The sequence below is a fragment of the Triticum urartu genome, chromosome 1A (genome assembly GCF_056163025.1).
Source record: "Triticum urartu cultivar PI428250 chromosome 1A, HENAU_Tu73, whole genome shotgun sequence".
Classification (NCBI taxonomy): domain Eukaryota; kingdom Viridiplantae; phylum Streptophyta; class Magnoliopsida; order Poales; family Poaceae; genus Triticum; species Triticum urartu.
Genome location: NC_141873.1, coordinates 530,451,804 through 530,465,501, shown reverse-complemented (window position 1 = coordinate 530,465,501; position 13,698 = coordinate 530,451,804).

The following is a 13,698-nucleotide window of genomic DNA, read 5'->3' as shown; positions in this document are numbered from 1 at the left end:
TCGAGAAAACTCCTCCTTTGAGCTCTTCCGGTAACGGCATAACCTTTTCCTCAATTCTTTTATCCTTTCATCTTGGTAAGGTTATTCCGAGATCGGGTCTTCTTAGCTAACGGGTCTGGCGCCATTACTAAACAACTATCGATATCTCATGGTGGTCAACCATTAATGGTTTCTCCTGCAGGAAATGGGTCTGGGTTGATCCTCACCGTATAACCTACGGTTGGCAACAACTGCCGTGTACAAGGGAAAAATACTTATACAATTCTAAGTTTAAACAGGGTTTTGATCGTCGTCTCTTTACTATAGGTAAGTCACTCAGATTTACCATCCCATATAGCAAGGCGAATAATAAGAGTAAGTCGGTATGGTGATCAATCCATCCCGCACCCAAATCATTACCTTGTATACGGTTTAGCGAATCTCGCATTCTAACACTCGGTCATCCTCACAAGCATTGCAGAATTTCTCTTGTCGACGGACTGGGTTCGAATAATTCCATGGATTCTGCAAGCCAAACAAACATCTATCATTCCTTCACAACTCTCAGGTTTTGCGTAAACTCCTATAAAATCGTCGGTTGATAAAGTCGTAACTCTTTCCAGGGTTTTTTCCTTCAGCAAGAGTGTGCTTGCTTCTTGGCAGGTCCTGGGGCCTATGGGTTATGGCCCATCTCATCACTTGTGATCCTTGAACTCATCCTCGGGGCAACTGATCATTATTCCAACATCCAACTTCTTAGCATCCTTAAAATTCATCCAATTGTACTATCTCTTTTCCTTCTATTGGCACCAAACCCAAGACGTGAGTACTCAGACTCATCATGGAATTTCCATTGATCCATATTTCCAACATCATACCTCCTTTATATCCAATAGTAATTCATCTCTTCATCCTCATGGGATATCCCACATACCGAAATAAAAACTTATACTTATGAAATCCATATTCTACTTCGTGGAACATCATTTTCCTTTCCAGGGTCAAGCGTCCTTATAGGGGAATATTAGCCATCTCTGCATGGCACTTCTTCAACTGGGAAAACGTGAAACACATCATGAACTCCTGACAGTCCTTCGGGTGACTCCAACTTGTTGGCCACTTCTCCCATACGCTCCAAGAGTCGGTATGGTCCTACAAATCTCGGGGCTAACTTTCCCTTAACTCCAAATTGTTATCTCCTCGCAGAGGGAACACATGAAGACATGCTCTGTCTCCAATTTCATAGACTACCTCCTTGCATTTTTAAGTCTGCATAACTCTTCTACCTGGACTGAGCTACCTTCAGTCTATCTCGAATCAACTTAACATTCTCTTCTGACTTCTTGATCACATTTGGTCCAAACAACTGACGGTCTCCAACTTCATCCCACATACTCTTGGGGCATCACACATGTCGAGACAAAACTCGTATTCATTTTGTCCGAAATCCACTCAGTGGAGTATCCTTATCTTTTCCAGGGGTCAAGGGTTCTTACAGGGTACTACCACCCTTAAAATGCACAAATCTTCCATAGACCATATTTCTCATATCCTCAAAATGGTCAAAATCCTTCTTCATAGAGTAACAACTCATAAAACCCAAATCTTTACCAACGATGCTAACTTTATTGATTCTCCAATGATTACAATCTCTTGCTTTTCCATTACATGTCTCAACTCAACACCTCAATATAAAAGAAAATGTTCTCACTTCTACTACTCCATTTCTTTTGTTGCAAACTCAACTATCTAGCACAAGTTTCCTTCTCCTTGGGGCATTCTCTGGCAAAGTGCCCTGCTCCATTACAACTAAAACATATTACTTCTGACAAGTATCGAGGTTTCCTTTTTGGGCAATTGTTGAGGTAGTGCCCTGACTCCTTGCACCTGTAATAGGTGATACGACTCAGGTCCTTCTTGGAATCCAATCTGCTTCTCTTCCTAGACCTTTCCATTCCAATTAAGGCTTCTATTTCCTGTGGGTCATACTCTACTTCCTCTGTCAGGAATTCTACTAGATCCCCATTCAAACAATTCTGGGAGATGTGTCCTTCTTCTCCACATGAATAGCAAGACTTGGTGCAGGGTTTAATTGGTTCTTCTTTGGGTGTGTCCTCCATCTCTTCCTTCATCAAAGTTTCTTCTAAAATTTCCATGAGGGCTCCTTTCATTTCTTCTTTCTTCTGTTGGATGGTTCATTGTACCATGGGGTAAATGTGACACTGAGCAGGATAGTGGGTAGTCCCTTCACACAAGAAACAAGAAATCTGCCTAATTGGGCATTCTTCAACTGGGTGACTTCCTTCACAATTAGGGCATTCATCCTTGTGTTCTTTATGGGTGTGTCCTATTTCTCCACAAATCCTGCATGCACAAGGTTTCTTCATATCCTTTCCATAAGACTTCAACTTCTGGGACACAAGCCGAGATGTTGGCAGAGTCAACTTAAATTCTTTCCAAGCGGTTACTCCTTGCCATCCATTGATGGTTTGGTACATCCTCCACCAAGTAGCAGCACCTCTTTCAAAGCACTGAAGAGCATGCTGGATCATATCCTTTCCAACTATAGGGTTATTCTCCATGTGATCCTCCATGTTCTGAATCCATCGGTCTGTCTCCAACTGACGCATCGGTCCAGAAAATACAAGCTCATCTCCATTCATCATCTATTGGGTCCATGGGTTATGGGGTGAGATAAGAGAGATAGAGAGGGATACACACAACACAAACAAAAGTTTTGAAAAGACAGATTTTATTTGTGGCTATCGGGAAAAACATCAAACAAATGACAGCTCACAAACGTCGCATCTAATGTAGGTATATAACAGGGGTTTGGTCTTCTAAAGGTCAATAAATCTTCAATGTCTCCCAACTCTTCAAGCCTTGTTCATGCCTCCAATGGCTTCTTCCGATCATGCTTGTCTTTCTCAAGTCCTTTTGCCAGCTTATCTCTATTGTAGCAAAGTCTCTCGTGACATCCTTGAATATTCTGGAGTTGCATTCCAATTTCTGGGTTTCAACATCCTTGACATGAGCCATGGTCATACTGTCCTTCAGTTCCTGAAAAATCTCCGGTATCTCGAGGTTGTAGCTCCTCCAGCTTGGCTACTTTTAGCTTTTGGTTCCTGAGTTCTTCACGAAATGCTTCCTTGTCTAATACGGCTTCATGTAGCTCCATCTTAACTTCTTGATGTAACACTCCAGATCCTGGTGATACACCAGCTAAGGTTAAAACTTCATCTTACTAATAGGTCCTCCATCAGCCTTCTTCCATCAAATCCATTCTGAAGAAATGCATCCTTAACTCAGCACAGTGACAATAGCATTAGCGGGCAATGACATCACGGATAACCGTGTTTCTGCTCTTGTCATTTCCATGAGCTATCATTCCATAGTTGATATCTCCTGCCTTAGGGTTTTCTTTGACAAAACTTCGAGTTCTCATGCTCCTTGTTTCAGTCTTTCTCCGATACACCTTGATCTCGGGTATTGACAACTTCCATAGTCTGCCAAGTTCCATAAGGGTAGCCTTCCTAGGTCATAGAAATCTGGGAATTCTTCAGAGCCTTCAAATTCTACTTGTCCTCGGTCTTCAACCGTTGTAGTTTCCATTTTTCAGATGCACGGAAGATACTCTTCATTCCGAAGTGGTCTTAGTTGTCCGATATCTTGTATCTTCTTGGAGTGGTCTCATCAGTCGAATATTCGTGTGGTCAAAGGGGAAAAAGGGTATAGTCTCACTAAAAAGGGGATATTTGAATAAGCTCAGAAGAGAAGAGAGGTAAAAGATCTTTTGAAAAAATGAAGTTGTAGAGAAATTTTTTCCTATGGGCTTGCCAGTTTCTAGGGCCACGTCCTACAGTCAACATGTGCTCTGATACCATCTTGTAGCGACCCGACCCGAATGGATCAAGTCTCTGTGCTTAAGTGTCATCCCTGGATCGGTATGTTGACACACACAGTTCTCGAGGATTTATAACAGAGGTAAATCACATGTACAAGTAACATAAATACTATTACCTCAATCCAAAATAGCGGAAGAAACAAGGTTGTGGATTCCCATCAACACCAACGGCAAAGTTGAGTGTAGAAATCGTAACCCTAACATATCACTTACTCGTCGTAAGAAATCCTGCAACATGAGACGTTGCAGCCACAGAGGGTCAGTACATTGAATGTACTGGCAAATTCACACCAGAGGATAATGATGAATAAAGGCTATCACTACATGCATATTTCGCTGGTGGAAAAGCTCTATGGTTATACTGTTTTTGCGAAAAGCCAATTTTTTCCTACTGCAAAGGAATACATTTTAATTTACTATCATGGTGGTTGTTAAACATTGAGAATGGTTGACAGCATTCTCAATCCCAATTAAGTAACATCATTAAGACCCAACAATATTCATTTAAAGTAACGTGATGAGATTCACATGATAATCCAGGTACTAGATACTCAAGATGTCCATAACCGGGGACACGGCTAACCATGATTAGTTTATACACTCTGCAGAGGTTTGCGCACTTTTCCCCACAAGACTCGATCTCCCCCGTTGGATTTCTCGCACTACATGGTGTTTGAGAAACGGATGACCGAGACATAGTCTTTCAGAAGCGTTTGCACCTTACGATGGGTAGACCGTACCACCTACAACCCCTACATCTGCTAGTCTACCACTGTAAGAGTTCACACGTCTTAATCAACTATGCTAGAGCCCATAATAGCTTGTGGCTGCACACGGAAGTTTCTAGCATGAATAATCTTATGATCCCTTTGAGCCTGGGTGGCGAACCATAGGAGGATCACACGGTAACCCCGGGATCTCCTAGGACAACACTGGTATATCCCCAGGTGTCCGGGCAAGTCCACTGGTATATCCCCAGGGTGCCCCAACCAATCCACCCACATGTGTATTAAAGTAGCCACCTTAAGTTAAACCTTAGTTAACAATAATCTCTCACATCTGTCATGAAATACTCTCAAACCCAATCCACGTCTACGAGCATAGCATGGCAATATAAGCATAACGTAATAGTAACTCCCAAGGGTTTGATAATAAACAGGTAATAGGTTCCTACCTCACCAACTACTTCCCAACCCACCAGTTAATGACATCCTAACCATGCAATGTTTGAGGATTGGAACTAATGCATAAAATTGGGTGATAAAGAGTATGATCAAAGTGTGAACTTGCCTGCAATGTTGATGAAGATGATTCACACTCATAACTCTTGATAGTTCTACTCGTCACACTCCGGTCAATCTATCGTAAGCAAGCAATAGTAACCACACATAAGCAATCACTCAAAAGATCAGAAAGAACGAAGAAGACGATTCGGAAAACTTCAAAACCAAGCAAATAACTCTTGCAACATAAAACAATTTCTAACAGTACCAAAATTATGTGAATTTGGCCTTATTAGAATGTTTAGGTCAAGAGCTTCGATTTGCAAAAAGAATCAACTAAATCGGAGTTACGAAACTCAAGTTATGATCAAACGAAGTTTGAATTGAAATCTGGTCTAATCCAAATTTTAAAACTTTCAAAAACATGTTTGAGTTGTTTTACTGGATAGAGGAGATCATAACGAAGACGTGGGCGTTGGTTTCGTTGAATTTGGGATAACGAGTAAAAAGATGTGGTTGTTTTAAGATTAGGGACTAATTTGTAAAAAAATCACAGACGGGTCCCTGGCAGATATGAAATAAAACGAAAAGGCTATTTAACGAACGTTCGCTAACGAACAAAAAACCGTTCGCTCCAGATCTAATCTGACGAGCGTTCTCTAAATAAGTAAACCCTAACAAAACCGGTTTTATAGGAAAAAATGTTCTAGGGTTTTTGAAAAGAAACCAGCGTGGTTTATTACCGGTTCGGCTTTTCGACGAAAACCGACAGTGGCGGCTATGAACTCCGGCGAGTCCGGCGTCGGGCGTGGTCGCCGGCGGTGCTCCGGTGGCGTGGGGCGGCGCAGCGTGGGCAGCGGCGTCGGGAGCGGCGAGCGGCGTGGCAGGTGGAGGGCGGTGGCGGCAAGGTGCGACCAGGGCGGCGGAGATGCGAGTGCCAGTGACGGCGAGATCTGCGGTGGCGGCGCGACTATGAGGAGCGGCAGCGGCGGCGAAAACGGGACCCAGGGGTCCCTGGGTGGCCTTTTAAAGGGGCAAGGGAGGGCGGTGGCGTGGGGAAGGGGCACGAAGGCCGGGGCGGTCACGGCGGCGGCGGCGATGTTGTGGCGGCGATGGACTCGGGAGAAGTCCCGGTCGGGGGCGGGAGCGAGGCTGGCGCGCTGGGCTGGGCCTTGGCCTGGCAGGAGCTGGGCCGGCCCAGTTCGGCGAAGGGAAGTTAAAAAAACATTTTCCAGATAATAGAAATAATAAAAACAAATTTAAAAGAAAATATTATATAGGCATATAATATACCAAAATTTTCAGAAAAAGATTTCCAACAACATGGTCATTTTTATAATGCCAAATAAAATCCACACAAATTCAGATAATTCATAGAGTGCTACTGGTCTATTAAAATCCAACAAAAAATCATTTTAAAAAAAACCAAAATGATTTCAAATTAATTTTTCTCCAATTTTCTATTGTAGGGAATCATGTTACCCTAATTTCCATATATTTTATTTTTGGAAAAAATAATTTGAATAAAACTCAAATAATTCCAAATTGAAAATAATTTCAAAAGGACTTTGAATTTGATCCTTGAAACTCCCAACTCATATTTCATATAATTTGAAGAAGTCATTTTATCTTCTCTCATGAAAATCATTGAGCTGCATGAAGTTTATGAATTGAAATATTTCCAAATGAAATTCAATTATTTTCAAATACCCTTTCATTTAATTTAAATGGAAGAAGTCATATCATCTTCGCTCAAGGGTTTTGTATTTGAAAATAATTTGAATTCATGGAGATCAGAAAGCAAATATGAAAGTTTGGGAAAGTCCTTTTATTCCCTCTCATTTAACTTTCAAAAAGTTTTGAATTCACTCACTTTCAGACAATCAATCAAACAACAATCAAACAATCAATCAATCTATCTTTTTTTTAACATTCCAAAATTTAGAATTTTGGGATGTTACAAATGCTATCCGTCGAGGAAGGATGATTAATGATGATAGTTTTGATGTTGGAGGTTACCTTGTTGGTGGCTTTAGCCATGAGGCACTTGGCGGTGATGCTCTCATTGGGTGAGTCGAAGAGAGACACCCATGACGTTGTTGCAATGGCAACGGAGGCCATGGCAACCGACTCATCATCTTCATCATCGTCATCATCCTCATTGTACTCTTCTTGCACAACCAAAGCCTTGGGAGGAGTCTTCTTGGTGAAGTTGTTCTTATTGGGGAACGACTTGGCCTTGTCCTTTCGGATGAGCTTGCCACCATTGTCTTCCCTCTTCTCATACAGGCATTCCGCAACGAAATGACTCACGTTGCCGCAATTGTAGCAAGTCCTTACACGTTGCTCGACCCTTGTGCCACTCTAGTTGTTTTTGCTAAAGTTTGGCCTCGAGTTTTTCTTGCTCCAAAATTGCCTTGAAGCAAGTGCCATGTGTTCATGATATGCATACTTCGTATCATCGGGGTTTCTCTCCTCTTCTTCCTCTTCTTCTTCTTCAATGGTGAGCTTGGCCTTCAATGCAAGATTAGGCCTCTTTGCCCTTTGGGAACGAAGCACCGCATTGTCAGTGGTCTTGTCCAGAATGTTCATGGCCACAAACTCATCCAACACTTCGCTTGAGGTCAAAGTGTGGAAGTCCGGTCTTTGACGAATGACGGAGGACATGGCCTTGTGATAGGGCATCATTGCCTTGAGGAATTTGCGCTTGATCCAATTGTCATCCGTGTCCTTGCTCCCGTGATCTCGTAGTGAGACCGCGAGTTTGGTTACTCTCCGATAAAGCTCACGAGGTTCTTCATCTTCTTTCATTGCAAACTCATCGGCCTCATCTTGTACCACTTCATAGTTGGAGGGTTGAATGCTTGCACTTCCCCGATAGAGAGAGACAACACAATGCCATGCATCCTTGGCCAAGGAGAAGGGACGAAGATGAGGTAGGTCTTCGGGTGGAATTGCATCTTGAATGATGAAGAGAGCATTCTCATTGAATTGATTGTCTGCAGCTTCTCGAGGAGTGAAGTTGCTTGGATCATGTGGATAGAAACCTTCTTCAATGATTCTCCAAAGGATAGTGTTCACATGATTTAAATGACGTTTAAAGCGGTAAACCCAAGAATCAAAGTCCTCATTTTTCACAATCTTAGGAGGAGGACCGGCATGATTCAAATGAGTGGAAGGAATCGGTCCACCATAAACAAGTGGTGGTTCCACATGGGCAAAGATGCCGGTGCCATTCTTACCACTAGAAGAAGGAGCCTTTTCACTACTAGCTTCCCCCTTGTCAGGGATAGCATCCGCCACCTTGTTGGCGGGATCACCCACTTTCAACGGTGCGGTGGATAGTTTAAGCCCCTCAAGAAATTTAGTAAACATGCTCTCAACTTCGGTTGTCATGGAGGTTTTCAATGTCTCCAAGGCCACATTGAACTCCTCACGAGAGACCGAGGTTCCCCCATCGCCCGTAGACGAGACCGGATTCACACCGGAGTGTTCCTCCACACTGTCTACGGTATCAACCATACTCTTTGGACGGTAAAGTCCTTAATAAAGAGACGAGGCTCTGATACCAATTGAAAGGATCGATATGGTTGACTAGAGGGGGGGTGAATAGGCAACTAACAATTTTTAGCTTTTCTTTAACAATTTAAACTTTGCATCAAAGTAGGTTGTCTAGATATGCAACTAAGTGAGCAACCTATATGATGCAACAAGGATAGGAACACAAGCAAGCAAGAGATATGAAACAAATAAGCTTGCTCAAGTAAGGGCATGAGATAACCAAGAGTGGAGACGGTGGAGAAGAGGATGTGTTGCCGAAGTTCCTTCCCTTTGAGAGGAAGTACGTCTCCGTTGGAGCGGTGTGGAGGCACAATGCTCCCCAAGAAGCCACTAGGGCCACCGTATTCTCCTCACGCCCTCACACAATGCGAGATGCCGTGATTCCACTATTGGTGCCCTTGAAGGCGGCGATCGAACCTTTACAAACAAGGTTGGGGCTCTCTCCACAACTTAATTGGAGGCTCCCAACAAAACCGCGAAGCTTCACCACAATGGAATATGGCTCTGAGGTGACCTCAACCATCTAGGGTGCTCAAACACCCAAGGGTAACAAAATCCACACAAGAAAGTATGGGGGAAGCAAATATCCTTTGGTGGAAGTGTAGATCTAGGTCTCCTCCTTCAATCCCTAGCAAATCAACAAGTTTGGGTGGCTAGAGAGAGATCGGGCAAGAGAGCTTGAGGTGCATTAATGGTGGAGTGAGAGGGGTCAAAGGCGAGTGTGGTAGGTGGGAGAATCTCTCTTAAATACCAACCCTAAAAATCCAGCCGTTGCCGCGCTTTCAGCCCTGCAGCGGTACAACCGGTCCTTGTCCCGGTACAACCGGGACTCACGGTGTAGCTGCAAAACCCTACCAGGCGGTACAACCGGGCCACTAGGCGATGGTACCGGTTAAGAGAATGACCGGACCAACCGCCCAGCCACCGCACAACTACCGCCTCGAAACAGAGACGAGACCGGTACTTGAGCGGTGTAAGACTGGAACAACCGCATGGCTCTGAGCTCTTGGACGGCGAAGTTCTGAGTGGAAGAACCGCTCAGACCATCGGTGGTACCGGTCAACGAGGATCGACCGGATCAACCGGGCCACCATCGCCCGAGAACCGCATCAGAACAGAGCCTTGAGCGGTACTTGAGCGGTGCATGGTCGGAACCACCGTCCTAGCCTTTGTTGAGCAAGGTGGCGGTACCACCACCCGGAGGCAGCGGTAAACCGCTCGGTCAAAGCTGGAGAGCGTCAAGGTCCAGCGGTACAACCGCTCCAGGGAGCGGTACAACCGCTGGGAAGAGCAGAAACAAGAGGGAAAGACAGGGGGAACTCTCTCTCTCACACACAACTGAGGAAGACAAGGAAGGGGTGAGGAAAGTGTACGTGAACTGATTCCCCCAGAGCTTCCTAATGAGGATTCCCTCTTGATAGTACAGGTACTCTACGACCAAAGAAAATAAAAGCATAGAGGACACGTCTTCGATCTTTTCCTTCGAGAGGCAATAGCAATCCGATGTAAGCCTAAGCATTGAGAACCTGAAACATATAGCATACGATTAGACCACAAAGGGTTGTCATCATCATCCAAAACATAAAGTAGGGAAATGCCCTTTCAACCGTATTTGTTTCATGTGTGTGGTGTGGTGTTTCTTTTCTTTTGTGGTTGGTTCTCCTCGCTTCTCTTTTGGTACAAGTGCTCCACATATACCCTTTCCATAGTGATAGGACTTTCCTCGCGGCGTGTTCAGAAATGTAGACCGAGTGATTTGTGAAGTAGGGGTAAGAGTATACACTCAGCCCTGTATTTAAAAATCCACTCATGTCAAAGTTCCTGAATACCCCGTGCACACGGGCCTGTATCGTGCACACGGGGCCCCCTGCCCACGGGCTCTGTACCATGCGCACGGGACTCCCATGCGCACGGGGCTCACTTAGCCCGTGCGCACGGGGTCTGCGGTTTCTGGTCCTGAAGAGGTGGGGCATGGGGGGGGGGGGCTCGGGTTCATTCCCACCCATTCGCCCCCTCCACTCCCCAGGAAGCCTCCAGCGCCGCCGTCGTCGCCTCCACTCGCCGGAGCTCCTCCGGGCCTTGTCGGAGTTCTTCCTCCGTGGATCTGGATCCTGATGGGGTCCTCCTCCAGTTGGTCTTGTCTCCTTTGTTCTATCTCCTTGAGTCCCTATCTAATTTTCTATCTTTAGGGTTTCTTGCTCCCTAGATTCGTTTGGCCTCAACTAGTTTGTAGATAGAAGTCTAGTGCTTAGATCCTTTGGTCCCTCTGCTGCACCCACTCCCGGAGTTCTTTCTGGTAGTGGCTGGCGCTGGGAGATCCTCGTGTCCACGGGGTGTTTGACCCCCGTGCGCATGGGGCCCCGTGCCCACGGTCCTGTACCGTGCGCACGGGACCCCGTGCCCACGGGGTCTAAACCCCCATGCGCACGGGCTATCCAGGAACTTTTGCCTAGATTTTTGTCTATCTCCTTGCCTTTCATTTTGCACTTGTACTCATTTGTGTCTCGTTCTTTGTGTTGTTGGGTGTTTGTGTGTGTTTCAGACTCCGCTGACAAGAGGTCTGAGCTTCGTCGCAAGCGTGCAAAAGGAGGATCAAAGGACTTCACCATTGCTCGTTGTCAGCCGTCCGGAGGCATGGGTCAGGGGTCTGGGTCAGGTCCGGGCCGTGCTCGTCGTGCAGCCTCAAAGCGGCCCGTTGTTGAGGCTTCCGATGAATATGAGGAAGAATATGACTCACAAAATGATGAGATATAAGAAGAAGATGATCGTGGTGAGGAAGATGAAGAAGAGGAAGAGGAGTCTAGTCCGGAGAAAGTCACTCCGGGCAGGCGTGACCTCCGGAATATGCCTCTTGTCAAGTGGACCAAGCCAGAGATCTGGGCTGAGAGACAGAACCATCCGTATGTTAAGGCCACGAGTATGGGAATGGATCCCCGTTTCAAGAATGGGTTTCAACAAAGAATCTATCATGAGCTTCTTATGACCAAGTCAAAGAAGTTTGCTCCTCACAAGCAAGTCAACACTGAGAGTTTGCGCGACAATGATCATCTGTATCCCGGTTTGTACTCCGCTCTGGGATGACTGGGTCTGATTCCGTTTGTCACCTTCAACCACCCCTACAATGAAGATCTAGTGATGCAGTTCTTTGCCACTCTGTACTTCTCCAATGATTCTGCTCGCACCCTCACATGGATGTCTGGAACGCATCAGTGCTCAGCTCCTATGGCAAAGTTCTCCAAGATCATTCCCTACCCGTTCATGGATGAAGAGACTGATTCTGATGAGTTTGGCATTGTTCGGGAAAGTGGGAAGCGCACTAAGGGTGAGATTGCCTTTGCTTACAAACAAGAGAAGTCGTTTGTCACTGGGTCAATCAAAGACCTCTTGCCCCTCTATGACACCATGCGCCATATCCTGCAGTATACCCTCACTCCAAAGGCCGGGGATTCCCATAACATTCGGAGCTCCATGCTTGATGTCTTTGTATATCTTCATCAGAAGAAGAAAGTGGATGTTCTGGATTTCATGTACTACAAGTTGTGTCAGTGTGTACAAGAGAACAAGACTTTGATCTATGCTCCATTCATACAGGCGTTGATTGAGACCGTCTGTCCAGCAAAGTACATTGCCAGCTTCAAGACTGCTGTTCCCAAGCGCAACTCCAACTGGACCCCAGCTGCTCCTGCTCCCTATGTGCCCATCAAGAAGGGGCGCAACCCTAGGCCTGAGGATCATGCTACTTACACTCCAGGCATGTCCTCTACTGCACGGATCCCTCGTGGTAAGGCCAAGTCTGTTGGCTCTGAGTCCATCTTTGCCAAGGGAGAGAAGAAGTCGTTGTTCAAGACCTTGAGCAACATGTTCAAGATGTGTCAGTCGATTCAACATCGTCAGATCAAGGAAATCAACAAGGAGAAGCTTGTTCAGCGTGAGCAGGAGGCAGCAAGGGCTGCTGCTGGTGAGGAGGTCGGTCCAGGTTCTGAGGACGTCGACAGTGAGGCCACTGCTCAGTCTTTCCTAATGGTCGGGTGGCGTTTTGATAATGATGATGATGCCTCGAGTGCTCCTCCTCTTGTCTAGTGGGTCTCAAGTCACCATTTGTCTCCTTTTTGTTGTCTTGATGACAAAGGGGGAGAAGTGGTGTGTGTGGTTGTGTGTTCGTGGGTGTGTTGAGATCTCAAGCCTCGTGTTTCTCGCTGTTGGTTGGTTTTAGTTGGCTTGAGATACTCTTATTTCCTTTCCGTCTGTGTGGTTGTGAGCCTCTAGCGTTATTGTGAGACTCTAGCTTTATTATTGAACCTTGCTATTATCCTCTTATACTTATTGGGTCTCACATTATTTGCTCACCACACTGTGTCATGAGATCTAGGCACCGTTATAGGTTTATTTTGATGAATCTCATGACTTATCAATAATGATCTTGGTCGAACCTCCTATGGGTGTACTAGATGCATTCTTGTTTTCGGGCACACATATAGGGGGAGCTATCATGATCATTATTTGTTCCATGGCTTTCTATCTATTTATCCTCTTTGCCATGCTCTAACCACGTTGTCATCAATGCACCAAAAAGGGGGAGATTGAAAGTGCTAATGGCACTTAAGCTATATTTTGGTGTGATGACAATGTGGTTAGTTGAACTAATATCGGTTGCTAAACTTTATCTCAGGTTATTGGTTCTAAGTGCCCGCGATGGAGATGTGCGACCCCCCCATTTCAAAAAGGATAAAGGCGTGGTCTTTCGACGCTTCGAAGGTTTAGTTTTGGTTTGCTTCGAATCATAGGAAAGACCGCACTATTAAGAGGGGTCTGTGTGGATAAATGTCGTGTGGGAATGCCTTTGCCGAGCCTTACTCTCTTACACTTCCCACTCCGACCACCTCAAATGAACCTAGTGTGTGTGCTGTGGTACTCAGAAAGTTGCAACAGTAAGTTACTGGGTACCCCGTGCGCACGGGGTCTTTTGACCCCCGTGCGCACGGGGTGGTGCGATTGTCTCTAGATACCCCATGCGCATGGGGCTGACTTAGC